The following is a 23,258-nucleotide window of genomic DNA, read 5'->3' as shown; positions in this document are numbered from 1 at the left end:
GTAAGGTCCGAGGAAAGAAGAACCTTGTGAGATCCTGCCACTCATGTCTTCCTGTTGCTCCTTTTCCCCAAATCTTTTCTCTAGCTACAGTATACTGTATATCAAGCTCCAGCCATGGCGTAGTTCTCATCCAAGTAGATCTTGGTCTTCGAAGTCCTCTCGTGGCCGCAGGAGTCTAGCTGATACTGTCACGTACTGTTCTCTCATCTAATTCTTGATATTCTTAAAGCTTTATTCTGAAACTGATAGTCCTCTCTCAGGTGTGGTTTCATTGTCATACTGATTTGTTGCGTATAGCAGAGTACTGACAATAGTTAATATGTAATTTCAGGCCATTTGATTTCCAAGTCTTATTCAGCTTTCCCATTGGTTGCTTTGCTTTTGTTAATTCTTTCACTAAATTCTATCTCAAGAGAACTGGTACTGGCCTCGAAATATTTGGAAGATTCAGCCTCAGTAATCCTTCTTCCACTGATGCACTTTCATCCTCATTGCGTCTTTTTTCTTTTGATTTATTTAGAGGCCATCTCTCATGATATAGTGTAAGTCACTGTCACTGTCACTGTCACTATGCCTCTCCAATGCTGATCTGTTTGCATCGCCAGCGCCACTTTTTTCCATGATGAAATCTGTGAGAAAAGCAGAAAATAACGCTGCCTTGTTGCATTGCTATCGTTACTGTACGTTACTGGGCAAGATCCCATCTACGTTAACCGGTCATCTACTTCACGAAGGACCTTCCTAAACAGGGACGTGCAGAGAACTTTACAGGGCAGGTGCTTGAAAAAAGGGCAAAATATAATAATGAATGGATCATTTCAATCAACTAGGCTCAAGCATAAGTGGAAATATTTCCTGAGTATTGTTTACCTTCATCAGGTTGAGCATTGAAGCTGCAGTGTTCTGTGGATGGCAAGGAAATGAGAATAAAAAATCTTCAATTCCAACTGTAACTTGTCTACTTCTTCTAGCTCATAAAACTGACATAATTTTTGTAATGACTTGAATGCTTCTTCATTCACAGGTTCTTTCCAGTTATCTTGGACTGTCATGTAATGGAAAGCCTTTAAAGATACCCCTTGTTGTGTTGTCTCCATCTTTAAATCTTCTTTGTAGCTCTTGAGATATTTTATCTAAAAACACATAAAATACTCTCACATCGGTAGTAATCATCAAGGTCTGATATTGCTGGTCCTCAGTAGTAGCAGATGTAGCACTATACTTGTATCTTTCAGGCATTTTCCTTCTTCTGCCTTGTCCAGGAATCCAGAGGGGAGGTTGATAGCCATAGATTCAGCTCTGTCTTTGACTTTTGTAAAAATCTCTTGAAACTTCTCATCATTTCTTAACTCTCTCAAGCTTTGTAGCACTCCATCCACAATTCTATAGGAAGCAGCTAAATCAAGGTCTTTCAGTTGTAGTGCATTAGATGCATAGGCAGGATCATTTGGATATTGTAATTCCAGGTAGCATGGAAAATGGCTCTTCAACATCAGTCACTTGGCTCTTGCTTCAATCTGGGGCTCCTGTCCACAACAGTCTTCAAGGTCATCTACACTGTCTTCTTCATTTGGCTCATCGTCTGCTTCCATATCTTCCAGTTTCTGATTCTTCGCTCTCTGAGTCTCCTCCCGGTCCTCTGAATCCTCCTCCACTTGCTCCAGATATTGAAGCTGCCACTCTAGGCTTCATCCAATCATAAAGAGTTCTGCTACCTTTGGCAGCATCTTGTCTGCACCGTTCCTGTTCCTTTTTCTTCTCTCCTTCATTAGCATACTCAAGATGATTAATATAATAAAATCTGAATGGAAAGACAAATGTTACAGTATTCAATATTCCAAGATATCTAAAGGGTATTATAACATAATAACATAAAATGATTAAAGATGACACAAAAAAGCCAAGGAAGACGGTTTTCGGCCTCATGGGCTATTGTTTGAAAAGAGTGGTTGTCCAACATCCACTCTGTTGAGGCTGTCATTTTCCTTGATAGAGAGTCTGCTATTACACTGAGAGACCCTGTGAGGTGAACTCCAATGCTGGATGTTGAAAAAAAATTATATATATATATATATATATATATATATATATATATATATATATATATATATATATATATATATATATATATATATATATATATATATATATATATATATATATATATATATATAGCCCTTAAAAGGTTATTTTGGTTAATATTTTGAATATGTTTATAAAATGAGTCTAAAGCCAAAACCATTACCTTGGCTAAAAGCTAGTCCTTAAATTCAAAAAGATAAAAGAAAAAGAAAGAATATATATATATATATATATATATATATATATATATATATATATATATATATTTGTGTGTGTATGTAATTTGATATATGCAAAATCGTGACAAAAATGATAGTGTTCAACCCATAAATCCGTCTTCACCCCATAAATACCCCCCCTCATCAACTGAAAAATTATAATTACCAACACCCCAATAGTACGTCTGTAGCCTGTAGGCCTAGGTCTGTGTGTAGTAAAGTGTTGTCCTGAAATGTTGAAATATGTAAAGTCTTTGTGTTTTTTTTTTTTTTTATAAAAATAACACCACTTCATTTCAGCACAACACTTTATACACGTCACTTTGGAGTTTCTGAAATCACTATAATAATCGTCAATCCTTTGAAATGAAATTTAAATTCACTAAGCACACCACACCATCCTTAGCCTAGGCTACATTTCACAAAAATTAATTATGAGGATATTTTCTGTTTCTTTAACACACTGTGCCATTTTCTTATTATAAATGTTATAACAGATGTTTGTTGAATGAAACATTGATTTTAGTTGTAAGTGCAGAAAATATAGCCCATGTACAAATGATAAACAAGGAATACCCGATTAAAGCGTTGTTTTGCCTCCGTGATGTGTTAGTGTTACACTGTTCCCTCTTCCTAGCAGTATTTTTCATTAGCCAGAATGCATAAGACATTGCAAAGTAGGCCTAGTTTGAGCTTCCTTTAAGAATACATTTATGTGATATATCTACAAACTATAATATATATATATATATATATATATATATATATATATATATATATATATATATATATATATATATATATATATATATATATATATATATATATAGAGGAAAAATTTGTTCAATAATGAAATTTTCTAATGTCTCTCATTTGTAAGGGACCCACTTGACTCCTGGAGAGCTGGCAATATTGCAATTCAGCCACTGGCCCACACTGGCCATTCTCATGGTCTATGACTCTCTTTAAGCTCTTGTTTTTTATTATTATTATTATTATTATTATTATTATTATTATTTTTTTTTTTTTTTTACTCAACACAGCCTTCTGATAGGCTGGTATTTCCAGTCCAGATCCGGGATTATTATTATTATAATTATTATTGACACAAAGGGCACTTTTCAATACATTTTGAAGGGGCAGGGGCTCGAAAGCACCTGCAACCCCCTCTGCACGTGCCTGTTCCTAAATATTGGTCTGTGGACGCTGTCTTGTTTTCAACAAAGCCATCACAAGGCTTTTTTCAAGTTCACATACTGTTGCACGATTCATCTACGCAACTGTTGCCTTTTCTGAAACCAGCCTGTTCATCTCGTAAGCATTTTGTCAATTTTAATTCTCCAGTCTATTGAGGATAAGCATACTGAATATTCACTTTCCTTACAATCGATGCAAGTGCAGCGTTTGTTGTTTAATAACAACATTCTGTGATATATCGCTATGACTCGAGTCCCACTTATCATCTAGCTTTGTACTGTTTCCTCATTCCATATTCTGCAAAACAGGCCAGTGAGGATACGACCTGTCTTTCATTTCAGTTTCAGTTACAATCATCACTAAGGTGGTTCATTAATAACGAGGTGTTTTCCATATCCTAAGTTCCTTTGCATTTAATTCCATTTCAGAAGACGAATTCATTCATGAGAACATTCAGGTCTTCGAGTGCGTTTCGTATTTCAATCCATTTGTGATCTAATCATATCTCGTCGTATTCTTGAACCACAGAAATGTTCCGCCAGTGTTGGCTTTCTTCCTCTGACGTTATAACTGATCCATCCCTTCATGCTGGGTATTTCATTATTTATTTTTCTTTTCACCCATGAATATTCCATTGTTAATTCTCTACATAACTTATCACCAGTTCCTCTCTCTTAGTCAACATAATGCGCCCGTCGCGTTGGTCCAAATATTCTTTCTTCTCTCTTTTTGATCTTCGTTGAACTTACGCTGTATGTGTCTTGAGCACATAATACCTTGTTCTGCATGACGTTCTCATCTCCCCTGAAATTGGTCTACGTGCTCCTTTGGCTTTCGTCTCCCACTTACTGTTTATTGCGTCCCAGGTCTCGTCCAGTATTTTAGGTTCCCATATTGTTACCATTTATCCCTGATGCTTCTCTTCCAGCAGATCGATACACATTCTTTATGTTAAAAAGACCTCAGTGGGTGACTGCTCTTCCTCAAATATGGTGTCTAGGACTTTGAATAGAACAATGGGGAAGGAAACTGGAGGAGATGCGTGGAGATTTATGAAAGATAAAGCACAGGAGGCGAGACATGAGTGACAGAACTAGCGTCACTTCACAGAGGCCATTTGCTTAACGTGACGTTGAGAGCGATGATGGGCTTGTTGGCGTAACGTGACGTTGAAGACGATGGTGTGTTCATTGGCTCATTATTGTCTGCACAGTGTTTGTGAAAGGCAACAAGTACTACGGTCAGAATATTGCGAGTCGTGTGGAGAGCGTCGTTAAAGCAAGATGGATAATTAGAAGCTTTGTCTTGAAGGAGACTTCACCCAGGTAGGAGGAGGTCTAGAGCGACAGAATTAGAACCCAGAGATCTCGCTTAATGGAGGGGACTGACATTTTGTCTTGGGTGATGTTCCTTATCTCATCATTTAATACTATTCATCTTCGATTAAGCGTGTGACTGCTGCCGTCATATTTATATATTTATTCCATCCTTTTGTCGAAATTCGGAGTATTGGTAGAAAAATGAGAGAGAGAGAGAGAGAGAGAGAGAGAGAGAGAGAGAGAGAGAGAGAGAGAGAGAGAGAGAGAGAGAGAGGGGGTCCTCAATCTTTTAAAATCTTTGCTCTGTTCACTGTCTCAAAGACTACGCTATACTGTAGATGGCTTTCATTCTTACAATGTCTTTCAGCATCGTTTTGCTTTTTGTACTTGTAAAATAAACTGAGTGATTGTTATTTTGATTAAATATTGCTCAGTGATTGGAATGTCTTCAGAACTTTTATTCATTTTTACATCATTGAAGGGATCCTTGCACGTACAATTTACTTTGCATTGTTATCGTGTGTAGACATTTTTATTGATGTCCCCCCCCCCCCGCCTCGTATCCCTCTTTTTCTCTCCCTAAGGATAAAATGCTATAAATGTACCAATGGCGCTTAGAAGAGCTGCTGTACTTCTTTCGCTGCCAATACGTTATTACTGAAGTAATATGGTGGTGGTACCCGAGAAACCCTTATACAATCTCTCTCTCTCTCTCTCTCTCTCTCTCTCTCTCTCTCTCTCTCTCTCTCTCTCTCTCTCTCTCTTACCCTTCTCCCCATAACCTAGCAACCTCTTGGACTTGCCCTTTCTTGAGAGAGAGAGAGAGAGTGTGTGTGTGTGTGTGTGTGTGTGTGTGTGTGTGTGTGTGTGTGTGTGTGTGTAGGGAAAGGCGCAGTAAGTGTTGACCATAAGCTCGTCCGGAAGAAGTGTGTGAAGGGACTTATTTTTCTCTCATGATCATCGGTAGAGTTTTGGGTCGAGTCATGATGGTGGGAAAAATGGGATAACGTCGACTTGCATCGATTTTTACCATCCTTTTTCTTGTAGTGTATTTGCCTCGACCCTGTTCGTAAGACACAAGACCTGTCAGTCTGGAAAACAGTTTCTTGCATCGCGTGAAAAATCATCCAACCCCCTCCCCCTTCACTCTTTATCCCCCCCCCCCACCCCTTCCCGACCGGCAGTGCATTTTATTTACCCTGCCTGAGTTGTGGCGAGGAGAATGAGGACTGTGCGGTGGCCGTGGCAGCAGGGCGCGTGTCATGATCTCGTGGGGTTCATGCAGCCAGCACGCAGAGTAGTTTTCATACTTAGAAATGTGGGTTATTGAAGGTTTCTGTTCAAGTGTAATTCTTGAGTGGCCTGTGAAAGTAACCCCTTCTGGTTAACTTTGTCCAACAACTGAATGTATTTATGTGTAGTCTGAACATACCACCATATTGACCACTTCTTAAGAACTACTGAATCCAATGGATCCAAACCTGGATTAAATGATCCATGGGCCTAAGGATTTAAATGGGGCTCCAAGTTCCCTCTGAAAGAATAAAGGTAATTAAAAAATAATTAAAATAAAATAAGGTAGGTTCACTTAAAAGTCTTTTCTAATGCTGCTGAGCTTCAAATTACAGAATAACGTAGTCTAACTAGTATGGTGTAGATTAAAATTTCTTCTAACAATAGCCACATGGTTGGGTTAGACTGCAAAGGGGGTCCAAGTGATACATAATAGTATGTATAAAATCGGAAAAATATCCACGATAAAACATGGTAGCAGTTCAAATTTAATACTCAGTCATAGCCATGTGTCAGTTCCATTTTCTTCTGACCAAGGGACAGGGGGACGGTGTCCACAAGAAGGACCGAAAGCTGGCACATATGGATGGACATAAACAACACACACACACATGCATATATATATATATATATATATATATATATATATATATATATATATATATATATATATATACTGTATATATAAAATAACAACCACAGTGAAGAATGAAAAAGGTTGTAAATCCTGGCCAGTTTCGACTTGATTGCTGAGGCATTTTCAGAGGATGATGCACAGCAGTAGAATTTACAATTATGCTAACAGAACAGTAAACCCTCTGAATTCGCGGTCTCACTATTCGTGGACTCACCTATTCGCTGGTTTCTCTGTGGAACCTATCTAAAACTTATTCGCGGGGAAACTCACCCATTCGCGGGCTTTTCTGTGGAACATGTCTATAAAAATATTCGAGGGGAACCTGCCTGTTTGTGGATGCAGATTTTTTTGTCTTTTTCGTATAGCAATATTCTGTATTTTCATATTATGTATTGTACAATAACATTAAATAATAATTAAATTAATAACAATATTACAGTACATAATAGTAATAAAATTAAATAATAATAATACATAATACTACACAGGATACCTGTAATAATGATAAATAGTGAGATTAAATCATACGGTTACTCACCGGAGGTAAGTGTTGACTATAAATGATGATGATGGATTAGCTGTGCAGGACGATGAATGCCAATGGAGATATGGCTGCACAGCAAAGCAGAGGAGTTAGATCTCGTCTGAGGGCGCCTCTTCACCGTCTTCAGGAGGTGCTTTGTCAGGGGTTTCGGGAGGTGCTGTCATGTTAAGGTATTTGAACTTGGCAACGAAGGTGGTATGGTAGGGCTGCATGAGTATTTTACCTTGTTCATGCTCATTGCAGGCGACCGCACTTAGTCATGCCGTAATGGGCTGCTACTTCTCCATGACTTTTGCCCTTTCTTAACATAACAATCATGTCTACTTTCTTCTCGTCAGTCATTAATTGTAATGTCCTCTGGCGCTTAGGCTCTTTGCCAGAGGCCTTAGAAGAAGCAGAGCATTTAGAGGACATCGTAATGCACAATTTTTTTCAAAAAATATTCTTAGTCCATAGTACTGTACACGCAAAACACACGAACGAGAGAGAGCAATGAACCGAGTTATAGTGGGCCATTTGCCGCTACGATATAATCATGGTACTATTGCGCGTACATATACTAACATTGATATTCTGCGCATACAGCACTGTACATTTTATTAAATGTTGTTGTTGTAGGATGATTTTTAAATATTACATACAAAGTGTTTTAGGATGATACACAGTACTACAGGTAGTACAAAGAGCATATCTCAAATACATAAGACAACAGGAATAGCAGGGTACGTATGTTTACATCTGAGGTACGTAGCATTTTCATGTACATACTAAGTATATACTCATGACTACTGTAAGTACATTTGTATGATGAAAAAAGATTTACTAATTTTCAAATATTACAGTACTGTAATATATTAATGTAAACACAGCAAAATTTCAGTAACATATATTTGTTTTTCTTAAAAGTGCTTCACCCAAGCCACCTCTCCGCAAATACAAAGAACTCAAGATGCTGGATGCTGTGTACCCAGGACCAGTGATACTCGACAATCCAGAAGCGTCATTCATTTTCCTTGGCACTCATTGGCTGTTCACTTGGCGTTGATTGGCTGAACACTCAAGACCAACTCGCGAACATGGAACTCTGGGAGACTGCATCTACAGCATCCTCAGTTCATGCACAGTCTGTAGCATCTTTGGTTCCTTAATCTTTGTGCGTTAGCGGTAATCGGCCCTAAAATGCCTCCTAAAAAATGCCCTGCTCCTGCTAAGGCTTCTGGGAAAGAGCCTAAAAGAAAGAAGATGGTTATGAAACTCGAGGAGAAGGTGAAAGTTCTTGATATGTTAAAGGAGGGCAAAAGTTTTGCCGCAGTTGGCTGCCATTTTTATGTTAGTGAGAGCACAGTGAGATATATAAGGAAGGAAGCAGCAGAGATAGGAAAGTCTGTAAGCATGAGCTACTTCGGTAGTGCAAAAACAGTTGCGACAGTGCGGGATTAAACAATCGTGAAGATGGAATCTGCGCTGCCATTCTGGATAAAGGACTGCTGGAAGAACATGCCCCTGGACTCCAACATCATTCGCGAGAAAGCGCGACAACTCCACCAGCAGTTATCAACTGCTACAGAAGGCGACGATGTAGTACAGGCAGAAGAAGGCGTTGAAGAAGGGGAATAAGAATTTTTAGGCTTCGATGAACCCGCACCTACAGAAGCAGAAGAAGAAGAAGAAGGGGAGGAGGAAGAGCCCCAAGCAGGACCATCATCAGCGCCTCAAGGTTTCCAGGCCAGCAAAGGGTGGTTCCACCAATTTCAAAAGCAGTTCCAACTAAAGACTGTTTTTCTGCATGGGGAATCAACTTCTGCAGACTTGAAGCAGCCGCGAAATATCCGGAGACCTTTCAAGAAAATTCTCAAGGAGAAGGGCTACCATCCAGAACAGGTGTTCAGTATGGATGAGACTGGCCTGTCCTGGAAGAAGATGCCTTCCTGGACATACCTCATGAAGGACGAAGCTAAAGCCTCTGGATTCAAGGCCTAGAAGGATAGGGTTACCCTCATCATGTGCGGGAATGTGGCTAGTTTCATACTTAAACCAGGCCTCATTTACAAGGCTGCAAACCCCAGGGCCCTCAAGAAGAACAGGGCATTGCTGCGTGTGTTCTGGATGCATAACCCTAAGGCCTAGATCACCAAAGTCCTTACAGAGTACTGGTTCCATCAGAGCTTCATCCCTCAAGTTAGGCAGTACCTGAACGACTTGGGCATGTAGTTCAAGGTGTTGCTGATTATGGATAATGTTGGTGGCCACCCTCTTGATCTTTATTACAAGGGAATCCAGCTCGAGTTCCTCCCTCCCAACACCATCTCCTCCAGCCTATGATGTGGCCCAGCGCCCTGGCGCAGTCAGGTGCCCTGAGAGGGTCGGACGTTCTCTTTCGTCGGAGCGCCCTGAAGCTGCCGAACTTCCGATAGCGCTGGAACCTCATCAAGTTTCCAAGCACCCTGCAGCTTCAGATAAGCCTTCTTCTGCTTTGGACCCAGCACTCAAACCTTTGCAACAAAAAACTGAATAATATCCTTTCTCTTACAGAAACCTGCAGTGCAGACTGCCCCTGGATCAGATTAGATGACATCTCCAACTTCTTCTGCAGAGGAAGAAGAGGAGCAGATACGTCTTCTACACCATATGCGGCACTCCTTAAGTGCCTTCTTCAGCAGTTCCTGGATTTTTTCACTCCGTCCTCTCCTTCTCTGGGCTCGTCTTACATGATGAGCTATCAGCCTGTGGATTCGACTAGTCTTCCTAAGATGGTTCTTTCTAAATCTTCGAAGAAAGCTCTCCACCAAGTAGAGGAATGGCTGTCTGATAAGAGGGTTCAAGGAAGGGCCTGTTTTAGTGTTCCCCCCTCTCATCTCTCATGTAGGCGGTACTTGTCGTATGCAACAGGGGAAGCTCCTTCCCGGGGAGTGCCTGCTTCCTCCCAGGGGGACTTTTCTGCGCTCATTGACTCGGGACGCAGATCGGCTCTTGCATTGTCAAAAACATTCTTTTCAGCTCAGGAGATGGATCACCTGTTGAAGAGTATTTTTAAGGCCTTTGAGGTGTCTGAGTTTTCTCAACTGGTGTTTGGGGGCAGTCGCCAAGAAGCTTCAAGAATCTCCTTCCTTGTGTGCTGAAGCCGCAGACCTGGAGAATTTTCTCTCTTGCACAGATAGAGCCGTCAGAGATGGATCGCATGAAGTAGCTGCCCTGTATGCCATGGGCATCCTCAAGAAGTGCGAACTGTGGGTCTCGTTTACAGCGAAGGGTGTTTCGACCCCACAGAAATCGACCCTCCTGTTTTCCCCTCTGGATAAACAGCATTTGTTTCCTCAAGATCTTCCTCTCGCAAGTGAGGATTTAGTCCTTCATGCTCCTGCGGGGGTCAGGCTTCGTCTGGTTTGGGAGAGATGGAGTAAAAGAGGAGCGGCTCAGTGGGTGGTCAAAGTTTTAAAAGACGGATACATCCCATTCAAGGAGAATCCACCGTTAACTGACACTCCTGTCGTATTGACAGCTTACTCCATTGGCTAGGAGAAGTATTCGGCCTTGTCGAAGGAAGTGTCCTCTCTTCTGAACAAAAAGGCAATAGAATTAGTGAAAAATGCAGATATCCCTGGACATGCGGGACGCTTATTTCCTTATTCTGGCTCTCCTGGATTCGAGGCAATGCCTATGTTTCTTTTTCGAGGACCAGATCTTTCAAATTTGAGCTCTTTGTTTTGGTCTCTCGACAGCCCTGCAAGTCTTCACTCAAGTGTTTGCTCCTTTGGCAGGTTGGCTACATTTAGCGGAAATGAGGATCTCACTATATCTGGACGATTGGGTAATTCGATCACCCAGAAAGAATCAGTGCATGAAGGACTTACAAAAAAACTCTTCTCTTGACCCAGGAATTAGGACTAACAATGAAGTTTGAGAAGTCACAAATGACTCCCACTCAGAAGATTCTTTATTTGGGAGTCCTGATAGACTTTCTGAGTTTTTGGGCGTCTCTCTCCGTCACTCAGAAGAGTGGAGGACTGTCTGAGGAATGTAGACCTCTTCTTATCCCTTCGTTCTTGCTCCACCACCCAGTGGATGAGTCTCTTGGGGACATTGGCTTCTCTGGAGCAATTCGTAAGACTTAGGGAGACTTCACATGAGACCTCTTCAGTTTTTTTAAGAGCTTGCTGGGATTGGAAAGTTCATCAGGACAGCCATGTCTTTCCAATAACCTCAGAAATAAAGGAGGATCTGTGGTGGTGGAGGTCTGCAGAAAGACTTTTGGAAGGGAAGTCGCTCGCTCTGGTGAACCCCGACCTAGACCTCTTTTCCGACGTGTCGGATGTAGGTTGGGGAGCGCTCTTGGGGAATCTGAAAGTCTCGTGGAAGTGGTCTTCGGAGGAGAAAGAAATGCATATCAACGTGATGGAGTTGAAGGCGATACATCTAAGTCTACAACATTTTGCAACGCAGGTACACAACAAGACAATAGCGGTGCATGTGGACAGTACCATGGCCCGAGTTGTTTTTTCCTCACCTGACTTTCACCTCACCTGGCGCCAGCTACAGCCGGGTGCCTGCTCTACCCCGAGCTTCTAGGAGCGCCCACCAGCTCCTGACCAATTAGTTAGCTGACGACCAGCTCTGCTGCCCCCTCCCACAGCCTGGCACCAGCTCAGTACACCCGGCGCCAGCTTCCGGTGGTCTAATGCCAGCTCTCCTGCATCCTTGGCTCTGGAGAAGAGTTGGAAGCTCATTTTCTGTTGGAGGTTTACGGTATGACCTGAGCAGGATTGGAAGCATAGGAGGTTTTTTCATGACCTTTAATGTTCTAGCACCCTCTGTCTAAGAACATATGGTCCTCTCTTGTGAATGGACTTGTTTTTTCTGACGCCACTCTTAGTTTCTGGAGAGCTATTTGCCTACTTTTAGTGGAAGCTAGACACATCAGTACAACCTCCCCACATAGCTTTCAGGCACTGTGTACCCCCGATGTCCAGTCTATAATCAACCTTCTCAGAGACACTCTGAGAAGTAGGAAAGCATTTTACTCCTTTTTAGGGAGGCTAAGGATGTCAGAACAGCTTCTACCTCCTTAGCTTTCAGATACTGTATGCCCCTGATGTCTATTCAATAATTGTCTTTGGGAAGTGTAATCAATCTTCACTGCTCGCCTTTCAAAGAAAGTTTAAACAGTGTTAGATTTTTGCAGTACCTTGCAATCATTATTAGTAACTGGCATGGCATCATAGAAGGAAGCATAGGATTCTCTCCTACTATCTATTCACCTTGTAGTAAGGTGCCGAGACTTGTGAGAGCCGGAGGTTACAGTTTACCTGGAGCACCTATCAATGTCAGTGAATGGGTCATGGTTTGTATTTCAGTGCAAGTGACAGCCATATCTGGTTGTTTTTATTGGTACTGCACTCAGGGCAAGGGCAATTATGTATGCTTTGTTGGCCATTGGTGTACACCGTCGCAAAGCTTAATCTTATACTTCATCAACCATGGAAGTACTCCTTCGCTGTGAAGTGTCCCACTTAAGTAGAAGAGCTCCTGGCTTTACTGCCACGCTGCTACAGGTTAAGTTGAGCAACAACCAGAGGCAGTTCCATACTGCAGGCTCTCTTAACTAACATGGAACTACAAGCATTGTATCCACTGCTGGCTACTTAACTATTATCTCAAATCATTACATGAATTAATGGTTGGGATCAGAATTTGTCCATGATTCCCCACCACCTGTCAATGTGGAATCAACTAATGTAATTACTGGGTAAGTTGCATATATAAAAATGACATTTTTATAATAAAATGAAGTTTTATATATACTTACCCAGTAATTGCGCACGGAGCCCTCCCTCCTCCCCGCACATGGACATAAAGCATAAACATAATGATGAATGTTTGCCAAGTCGTTCGTGATACTCTCGTTAGTGGGCGAGACCAGTCTCCTGCACTAAACTGAAGTGCTAACCTGCGAATTTTTTAATTTAAGCTGCTGAGGCAAGAGAAACTCTAGCTAATGTAATTACTGGATAAATGTATATAAAACTTCTGTAGAACTATATAGGAGCTCTGCGCAGCCAACGGTGCTGTAACTTGACTTTTTCTACAGTTTTCTGGTTGCTAATTATAATTTACCTTTCATTTTTGGCGCTTGAGCCTAATTAACTTGTAATTAATCCCCAAAGTCCATCCAACAAGGGGTTTCCATACGCGATCTTCACAAGACAAGCACGGGTACATCTGTTTCGAACGGTTCATATCCCGTCCAGCAAGTGCAGTAACTTGTTAACGTATGGGCACCCAAACCCCCAGGCCAGTACTAAACATGGCGAAGGGACATTCCATTTGGCCGACAACAAACAGATGCACCGCCAGTATCAGAACCCCTCAAAGTGTAGAAAAAACCAGTTGAAAAGGTAAAAACGGGAGCGGAGCTAATGTATAGAATTACCCAAACTTCATTTTATTATAAAAATGTCATATTTGCAGGGGATGCGTACCACACCCCCCTGCGAATAGCGAAAGCTCACGAATACTTAGTACCCTTCTGAAAACACTTTGAATTGCCTATTATGATAGTTCAAACACACACACAAAACTAAAAATGCTGATACAGGTATTATCCTACTTACAATGGGGTTAGGTTCCAAAAAAAAAGTTTGTTGGAAAAAACATATCTTGAATATAGCCTAGCCTACACGAGGGTATTCGGTGCCATGTATACATAATAGCTTACCCTACACTATAAAGTATACTCTATATATACACGGTATAGTAATTCTTAATATCTGCTAATTCTGGAGGTTAATGCTGAGTGACTTATGATAATTCAGTACAAAGAGAAATTGAATAACAAACAAGAATTAGCTTAGCCTGCACTATGGTATATCGTATACATATACAGTAGCCTAGCCTACATTTTACTGTACTCTGTATTCACATATTGTATTTTACAAACATCAACTTAACGAATATGCATCTTTTCCTTGGATCTATTAAAATGTTATGCCTTAATTCATTGTATCCTATAATATTGTATACTTATATTGCTTTTGTATCATAAATTGCGATCATAGCGATCAGTGTTTTGGTCTGGAAATCAATTATGCTGTAAGTTTATTTTGCTGTATTTAACTCAGTTCAGAGTTCTTTTCTTGCTTCTAGTTAGAGTAAATGAATATCTGGATACTTTATTTAAATAACTCTCTAGATACTTTATACAAAGTGTTTTTTAAGTCGAAATATAACATAAATACGTCTCATTGTGAAATTAACTTAGCATTTTTTTTTGTTAATAGATGACGTTGGCTGTTTGGGGCCGTTTGTTTTGTGTAAAAAGAAATAAAGATTCCGTTCGTTATTTTCACTTGATTTCATCGTAATACGAGCTTTACGTATTTATCATTTTGTGGCGTAAAAATAGCAGTAAAGTGTTCTTTCATGCCCAGTAGTTTTGATTTAAATACTTTCTCTGCAGTTTTAATTATGGTCGAGTTTCATCCAAGTTGCCAGTGCACGATCCATGTTGCCAGTGCACGATAATTTATAGTCATTAGCAGCTTTATGTTATGTATACCTTAGTTTAACCAGACCACTGAGCTGATTAACAGTTCTCCTAGGGCTGGCCCGAAGGATTAGACTTATTTTACGTGGCTAAGAACCAATTGGTTGCCTAGCAATGGGACCTACAGTTTATTGTGGAATCCGAACCACATTGTAGCGAGAAATGAATTTCTATCACCAGAAATAAATTCCTCTAATTCTTCATTGGCCAGCCGGAGACTCGAACTCGGGCCTAGCAGAGTGCTAGCATTAGCAGCTTGAACATTGTGTTCTCAGCTTCAGCTACAACTTGCAGCGTAAATTTAGCAGTATATTTCCTTGACGATCTTTTATCCATGCCGAATAAGGGAATAATGTAAAAATATATCAGTCCTATTCTACTTAACGTCATTTGTACTTAAACTATGGTAATTGTGTATTACCGTACGATGGTTGAAATACAAGCAAAACAGCTGTTGTTATCCGATTCGGTGATAAGCAAAACAAAAGTTTCACGGTCGTTTTTTTATGGCTGTACACATTTACCCAAGAGTTTAACATTACTAACAATACTTTTATCATTCACTTTTACTTGTTTTAACTAGAAGATGGGATAAAGAGATGGAGGAAAAGAAGTTGGTCTATTGTAATTTGGTCTCTCCCGCTGCCTGATTGTAGCTGCTGCCTGCGCCCCCGTGAAATTTAAAAATATTTTCTAAATATTGCTGTATTGGTATTAATTGCTTACCCCATTGCAAAATCGAATTATCGCAAGGCAGATTATCATAACTTGAGCATTACCTGAGTGTTTTAACAGTTTTATCACAAAAAGTGTATTTAGTCATGAAAATGAGATGAAAATACAGTAATTAGTGAATATTTCTCAGTGAAAAATACCGTGAATGGGTGAATTTTCAACGTATAATGTGTATATATCTTCCATAGAGAAATCCGCGAATAGCTGAGTTTGCGAATACGGGGGTTTACTGTAAATGCATTTAGTCCAGTGGAAAATCACTAAACCTTGTTTTGCCACATAAGAGATGTTTTATGTTTTTTTCTGGTAGATTAGGACTTACTTATGATATAACAACCTGGTGCAGAACTTGCACCCTTGGGGAAAATTTTTTATTAAGGAAATTCAAAATGGTGGCTATCAGAAAACTTAACTTTAACTATATCCGAGCTTCTAATTGATATAGAGACTTGAATTTGTAGCAAAATGTATGTTTATATACCCAAGGAATACAAGTGTGGACTCCAAATTATCATATTTTCAGGACTATATTATAATTATGAGGCCAAATATCACAAATCTTGGTTAAATATAAAGCCAATATTTCTCAAAATCTCACATGAGGTCAGAGATACATATCAATATTATATTATACAAATGTTCATTAGATTCAATAAAATACAATTTATCTGTTGAAGTTTTATTGATAGAATACTATGCATATACAGGGACACTTCTACAATTTTATGTCTAGTCACTATCAGATGAATCCACCTCAACTCTGTCTGTATCAACATCATCACCTTCGACATATTCATCATAATTTTCTTCCCTGGAAGCAGAAATTGTGCGAGGATTTTTACATTCCCTCTCTGCATGGCAGGCACAAAAGATAAAACATGAAATACAAGCTTTGAAGCAGCTACTGCATGCAGTGGAACAACAATGTAAAGATGAGCATCCACATTTAATCATTTCTAGTACTGATAGAGGAACATGTGATACATCTGATGACAAGGCAGTTGGGTCCAGTTTGTTTGTGTTGGCATTTATGTGCCAGCCATAATGCACAGGATTAAGTACAGGTGAATCAGCTTCAAGGGCACATCTCCAGATTGCAGCTTGCCCCATGCCCCATGGAAGTAATGATCCCTACATCGGGAAGTGGCTGGCAGAAAAACTGTACATACTGCGAACATCAGTTGATAGGCCTGTCCACCACAAGGATGAACACAAAACTGCACATATTCTGCTCTCCAGGCCACGGTCTAAGGGTAGCATTGCAGGACATATTCCAGCACCCATGAGACAATGTTGACATCTAGTCTTCCCCTCTGTGCAGTCTCCTCCTGGATATGGATGGTGATAGACAGGACATACGTATTCAACCTGATGGTCAGAAGCCCCCCTTAGTAAGGTCAAAGCTCATAACTGGTTGTTTTTCATAGAAACCATTCAGCCTTGCAATTAATGAAAGCAGCAGTGTGAAGAAGGTAGGTATCCTTCAGCCACCCAAATGACCCCGGATAAGTTCATGCTCTAACTGGTGGTGGTGGTTCATCTAGTAGGGGGATGAAAGACGACGTCCTGGTTTCCACACACCCCTCTTGAGGGATGAGTGACAAAACAGGGCTGAGATCCATTCCATCCAGAGTACAGGATAGACCGGAATGGAGTAAGGAAGTGGCACAAAAAGGCACTGCACTGCTGACTGTAGAAGCAATGTCAAGACCTCCCCCTCAGTATAAGGGGAGGGCAGAGGAAATATAAGGTAACAGAAAACCTGTTGGTCATATGGCCCTCAGAGAAATACCCTACAAGACAATTGCTTGACACTACCAAACACAGCGGATGGGAGTGATGAAATACCAGACAATTGCTTGATACTACCAAACACAGCAGATGGGAGTGATGAAATACCGTACAAGACAATTTCTTGAGACTACCAGACACAGTAGATGGGAGCGATGGTTCAATCACACTAGAGACGTGGAAGGACCCTCCCTATCCATTGGCGGACAAAGGAGTAAGGGGTTGGGGTTGGAGGACTGGAACATATTTTTCTTAAGTATAAAAACCAAAGCCTTTCATATAGGGGGAAACCCACCTCTTCCACCCTGCTTTGTGCTGGTCTTCGAAGAGGTGATATACACTCAGATGGGCTGGAGGCAACACAGGCAAGCGTAGGTTGGCAAGATGGCATCATGTCCTAGGCCTACCTTAGCCTTCACGCATTACTCTCTTGTTTTATATAAGTAACTTACCAAGTAACTACATAGCTCTTAGTTTCACTTAACCGTGGCAGTTCTAAATTTGAAATTCATGGTAACGCGCTATTGTTTTATTGTAGGTAACTATACCCTGCCCACTACCGGGAAAGAATAAGTACAACAGTGCTGAAGAGCCCAATTCGTTTCTGTTCACAGCTGGTTGAGCTGCTCTGATTTGAGTTTCACCGGATGGTTGTATCTCTCACCTTTGGTGAAGTATTCGTGTTGGCAGCGTGCTATTTATTAGCTTAGCTAGTTTATTTTCCAAACTTGTGACTTATTGTGACTTAGTATATCAGATTCTGGCACGTCTAGCATTAGGTACTGCACCAAAGGCTGTAATACTAGACTTACTTCTGCTAAGTATGACTCACACACTTTGTGTTGCCATTATAGAGGGCAAATTTGCTCGTTTGAACTTAAATGTGACAAATGCAAAGGCTGGGATCAGGGTAAATGGAAAGTTTTGGAAGCATATCTAGATAGATTCCAAAGAGACAGGCAGAGAAAGGCGGCTGCTAGAGCCGAGGCTAAAGGATTTAACTAGTAAGGTTTCTACTCCGAAATCGGATATTTCTTCTCAACCTGTGCCTTCTACACCTCTGCCTGTGTTCTCCTCCTATCACCAACCCTCCGACTTTTCCTCAGACTCCGTTATCTGGCTCCCATTCTTCCGAAACCGATGCCATCGCCAACCTAGAAGCTAGAATTGACCAAAAGTTTGAGTCTGCCTGTTAATACCGTAGCCCAAATCGGGTCTTCGGTTAAGGCCCTTATGGATCAGGTAAGAGTAATTAGTGTTGGTGCAGGTGCAGTGCAAGTGGAGGAGGTGACTATTCATCTCACCAATGCTCCTAGACAAAGGTCAATGTTAGACTCCCCCAAACCTGGGAGGAAACAAGGGAGGTCGGTGGGGCTTGCCCACAGGTAGTTGCCCCCTCAACTGAGACTGCTGATTGAACGCAGGAATCGGCAGATCACCGTTGGAAAGTCTTTCATACGGATGTGCGTGCTCTGTCGTCCAGTGATTGGGACACCAGTGCGGACAGGGCCATAAACGTTTTTCAAAAGTGTCAAGGCCATTGAAAAGGCATGCTCCTTCCTCTGGGTGCACTTCCCTGCTCCCATGTAAGATTCCTGGGGAACATGAGCACCCTTCTGCAATTTTTGGGTTAGTCCCAAGCAGGTTGTGCATAACACTTTGGTGACGGAGAGCCAATCTTTGATACGGCATTCCTCATCCAAGTTATCCGAGTTCCCAGTGTCTGAACGTCAGTGTCAAAGTGTTGTGTCCAAGCGCCCAGTGACCGAGCGCCTAACTTCCAGTCCTGATTGGCTTGTGCATGACACTTCGATGACAGTGAGCGGTCTTTGATGTGGCATTCCTCATCCAAGTTGTCCGAGCGTCCAGCAGCCAAGCGCCTGGTTTCCAAACATGTAGTGCCTGACTGTTCTATGTTGAAGCGCCTAACTTCCAAACGCCCAACTTCCGAGCACACAGTGTCCGAACGCCCAATGTCCAAGCGTATGGTGTCAGATCGCCCACTGTCCAAGTAATCGGGTTACAAGCACTCACTGTCCAAGCACCCAGTTTCTGAGCGCCATGTGCCAGAATTCTCACCTTCGGTATGCTCAGTGCCAGAAGTCAAACATTTGGCACCAACACCTGCCGTCACCGATCCTTCATTGGATAACATCCTTGGACTTTTACAAAAGCAACCTGCTGCTACACAGGATCAGGCAGACTTAGCTCCTTCTCCCATTACATCAAATGAGGAAGCTGATGAAGAAGCCATTGATCAAGAACATCCTATGTCAATGTATTTGGCGCTCTTGAGGTACTTCCTCTTCTGTTATCAAACTTTCTTCTCTCCAACGGCCCCGTCGTCACCTGATTCGGCCTTCATGATGAGACAGCCAGTAAGGCCTCCAGACTATTGAAGACAGTCCTCTCCTCATCCTCTAGGAAGGCATTATCAGGCATTGACATTTGGTTAGCAGGAAAGAGGGGGGCTTGATAAAGCGGTTTTCAGTGCACCCTCCTCCTGTCTATCACCAAGGAGGTACTCGTCTTACTCCACTGGCAAAGCACCTTCGCTGGGAGTTTCTGCCTCCTCCCAAGGGGACTTCTCCAGCCTTGTGGATGCAACTTGGAGATTGGCTCATAACTATGCTAAGATTATGTTCACGTCTTCGGAATTAGACCATTTTGTGAAAGACGTTTTTAGTCTTCGAAGTATTCAGCTTCCTCGAGGACTTCGCTGCGGATTGGCTAGGAATACTCTTGTGTGCGGATAAGGCCATTAGGGTTGGCTCCCAGGAGCTGGCTACCTTATTCTCCATGGGGATTCTTAAGAAAAGGGAACTATGGTGTACCTTTACCTTCAAAGGTGTTTAGTCCCTCTGAAAGGTTGGCTCTCCTGTTTGTGCCTTTAGATCGGTCAGCTTTATTCCCAAGAGCTACAATAGAACAAATCACGAAGTCGACACAGGACCTCTTGTTGCAGTTGATAAGGCGTGCCAAGGAACTAACCCGTGGTACTTCGGTCTCGTTCAGCATGAGAACTGTCTCCCCGCTGCAACAGCAGCCCTTTCGAGGCAGAAGAACCAAATTTCAGCTCCGCCCGCGCATGAATCTGCAGTCAGTCCAGCCAACCAAGAAGTTGTCCTCCAAACTGGCCTTTAAGTGAGGTTCCAGTCCTCCATGTCCCTGTAGGAGTCAGGCTTCTCCAGTTTTGGGACACATGGGAAGCCAGGAATGCAGAACCCTGAGAAGTAAAAGTCCTACAAACTGCTATGCCATCCTGTTCAGGGAAAAGCCTCCTTTGACATCCTCGCCCATCAGCTTAGTAGCCTACTCAGAAGGCTCGGAGAGGTGTTTGGCCCTGAAGGAAGAAGTATCGTCACTACTCAGGAAAAGAGCTGTGGAGTTGGTCAAAGACACAAGCACAGAGGGTTTTTACCAACTGTCTGTTCATCGTCCCCAAGGTGTCGGGAGGTTGGAGATCACTTCTAGACATCAGTGTGTTGAACTTTTTGTGTAGACCACCAAGTTCAGAATGGAAAGAACCATTCAGTCCTTTCAGCAATTCATCAGGGAGACTGGATGGTAATGATCGACATGGAGGATGCGTACTTCCTTGTCCCAGTACATCCGGACTCAAGGAAGTATCTGCAGTTCGTATTCCAGGGCAGGGTCCTTCAGTTCAGTGCTCTCTACTTCGGCCTCTCTACAGCTCCACAAGTATTCACGCGTGTTGTTACCCCTGTAGTGAGATGGCTCCATCTCATGGGGATCAAAATGATTCAAGACTGCCTGAAGAAAGTAAGAAACTTCATATCTTGCCCATCGTGCACAGCAAACCAGTCGATGAGTCTGCTAGGCACTGTCTCGTCCATCGAGAAGTTCGTGCCTTTAGAAGGTTACACATAAGAGTCCTACAATTCTTCCTAAAGGCCAGTTGGCAGAGGACAACTCTCCCAGGCTCCTTCATTTTCCACATCACTCCCGAGATCAAGGAGGATCTTCGGTGGTGGCTTGCAGAGGAGAGGTTCTTAGTAGGAAAGTCATTTCACCCACTGAACCCTGACCTAACGATGTACTCAGAAGCGTCGGATCTGGGTTGGGAGGAGCTTTTGAACGACTTGGACACATCCGGGAAGTGGTCGTCTGAAAAGAAGAAATTACATATAAATGTAAGGGAGCTGGAGGCAATTCACTTGGCCCTTCAGTATTTTGCAATGGACACTTGTGGCAAGACAATCACGTCCACTCGGACAACACGTCTGCATTACCCTACATCAAAAATCAGGGAGGGACTCATTCCTTCTCCCTTTATGAAGCAGCCAAGGATCTTCTCTGGGCAGAGATCAACCTTACCAGGATAATAACTTGCTTCATCCAGGGAAAGTTAAATGTTCTGGTGGACGAGTGAAGTTGCAAACAGGTCCTTCCAATGGAATGGACACTGAATCCACAGGTGTGCACCAACCTTTGAAAATGGTGGGGAGCACAGTTGGTAGACCTGTTTTGCAACGTTGAGGAACCATCACCTCCCCACCTACTGTTCTCCAGCCCCAGACCCTCGGGCATGGGTGACGGATGCCATGCTCCAGGACTGGTCGGACTTAGATGTCTACACCTTCCCACCGTTCAGCATGGTGAGGGAAATCCTAAACAAGTTCATGACCACGCCAACATGCCCATGACACTTGTAGCTCCGTTTTGGCCACAGAAGGAGTGGTTTCCAGACTTCTACCTCAAAAGAGAAGCCTCCTAAAGCAGCCTCACTTCCATCTAGGCTTATCCGCTCTCACTCTGACAGTCTTCAGAGTGTCAGGGAGCTTGTCAGAGTGAAGGGCTTTTCAAGAAAAGCTGCCGAAGCAATCGCCAAGTGCAGACGTCAGTCTTCCACTAATGTCTACCAGGTGAAGTGAACAATCTTTTGTGACTGTTGCCGAAGACACAGCGTATTGTCTTCTAAAACCTCTGTAGCACAAATCGCTGGTTTTTTTTATATTTCTGAGGTCCTTTCGAGGCTTTGCCACCTCTACAATCAGAGGTTATAGAGCTATGCTAAACTCTGTGTTTGGACATAGAGGTCTCAGTTTGTCTGCTAATCAAGACATAAGCGATCTAATTAAGTCCCTGGACACTTCTGAGCAAGAGAAGTTTACGTCAGTCTCCTGGAATCTAGATGTCATCCTCAAATGGCTCTCTGACCCTGCATTTGAGCCCCCTCTTGCTTTACCACTGAGAAATTTAACCAGAAAGACTTTTTAGTTGCTTTAGCTATGGTAAAGAGGACCAGTGAATTACATGCCTTCAGTAAGCAAGTGGGTTTTTTTGCGAGATGCGGTCTGCTCATTCACTCTTGGATTCTTGGCAAAGAACAAAACCCCATCCAACCCATGGCCTCGTTTGTTTACGATCAAGAGCTTGTTAGATATCCTTGGGCCAGGAGATCAGGAGAGAACTCGTTGCCCAGTTAGAGCTCTGAAGTACTACTTGGATAGGATCAAAGGGATTAGAGGTCTCTCTCAGAATCTATGGTGTTCGGTGAAAAACCCCTCATGACTGTTATCTAAGAATGCCTTGGCTTTCTTTTTAAAGTGTTGTTTCAGAGCCACACTTGAAGATTCAAGAAGATGAGATCTCTCTGTTTTTAAAGTAAAAGCTCATGAGATTAGAGCAGTTGCCACTTCGTTGGCTTTTAAGAAAAACTTGTTGTCTCCACAATTCTCAATCAACTTACTAGAAGTCAAAATCAGTGTTCGCCTCCCATTATTTGCTTGATGTGGAGACAGTCTATAATAATTGCAGTATTTTAGGCCTATTGGCCATGGCTGGCATGGTATCGGGGGAAGAAGGATAGGGGATATACCTTCCAATCCCCTATCCCCTCACCTTGTTAAAGGATGCTGAGTTTTTGGATGCTTGGTGT

The sequence above is a fragment of the Macrobrachium rosenbergii genome, chromosome 42 (assembly GCF_040412425.1).
Source record: "Macrobrachium rosenbergii isolate ZJJX-2024 chromosome 42, ASM4041242v1, whole genome shotgun sequence".
Lineage (NCBI taxonomy): Eukaryota > Metazoa > Arthropoda > Malacostraca > Decapoda > Palaemonidae > Macrobrachium > Macrobrachium rosenbergii.
The sequence above is the reverse complement of the archived record's forward strand: the minus strand, read 5'-3'. Positions refer to the sequence as shown.